Source organism: Penaeus monodon, chromosome 41 (genome assembly GCF_015228065.2).
Source record: "Penaeus monodon isolate SGIC_2016 chromosome 41, NSTDA_Pmon_1, whole genome shotgun sequence".
In the NCBI taxonomy this organism is placed as follows: Eukaryota; Metazoa; Arthropoda; class Malacostraca; order Decapoda; family Penaeidae; genus Penaeus; species Penaeus monodon.
The window spans coordinates 15,372,977-15,374,105 of NC_051426.1; positions in this window are offsets into that span (position 1 = coordinate 15,372,977).

Consider the following 1,129-nt stretch of genomic DNA (forward strand, 5'->3'; position numbering starts at 1 on the left):
ATACATATATATATAATATATATCATCATCATTTAACGGTAGGTTCATGTCTGAGCCGCAGTGGTCACAGCATGATACTCAATTGCAGTTTTCACGTTGTGATGCTCTTGGAGTGAGTACGTGGTAGGGTCCCCAGTTCCTTTCCACGGAGAGTGCCGGTGTTACCTTTTTAGGTAATCATTCTCTCTTATTTTATCCGGGCTTGGGACCAGCACTGACTTGAGCTGGCTTGGCCACCCAGTGGCTAGGCAGGCAATCGAGGTGCCCAAGGGAAACAACGCGGCGGTCGGTGACTCGAACCCTCGAACTCAGATTGCCGTCGTGACAGTCTTGAGTCCGACGCTCTAACCATTCGACCACCGCGGCCTTGACGATCATGTGCTTTCATGATTTTTCTTGGCAATTTAGAGCGGTGGTTTGCCATTGCCTTCCGCCCGGTTTTTTTTTTCCCCGAGTCACCATCTCTATTTACCCGGCACTGACTTGGGCTGACTTGGTCCCACAGTGGCTAGGCAGGCAATCGAGGTGAAGTTCCTTGCCCAAGGGAAACAACGCCGCGGTCGGTGACTCGAACCCTCGAACTCTCTTTCACACACACACACGCACACACACACGCACACTCTCACGCACACTCTCACGCACACTCTCACGCACACACTCACACACACTCTCACACACACTCACACACACACTCTCACACACACTCTCACACACACTCTCACACACACTCTCACACACACACTCACACACACACTCTCACACACACTCTCACACACACTCTCACACACACTCTCACACACACTCTCACACACACTCTCACACACGAATATATACATATACATGGACTACATACACATGTATATATACACAGATGTACATTTACATTTACGTACACACACTTATACATGCCAACATAAAAAAAACGATAAATACTTTCATACGTTTCCCTTTAGTGAAATAAAATATTCTCCTGAATATGCAAATTAGAACAGTTGTCACACTGTAGCCTTTCAAAATATGGAAAAGGGTGAATCAAACTAAAAATACCTCTATGACTAAGGTATTCTGTCCCCTCCTCTCCGATTTCTGATCCTGCCTCCCTTCCTCCCTGCCTGCCTGTCTGCGTACC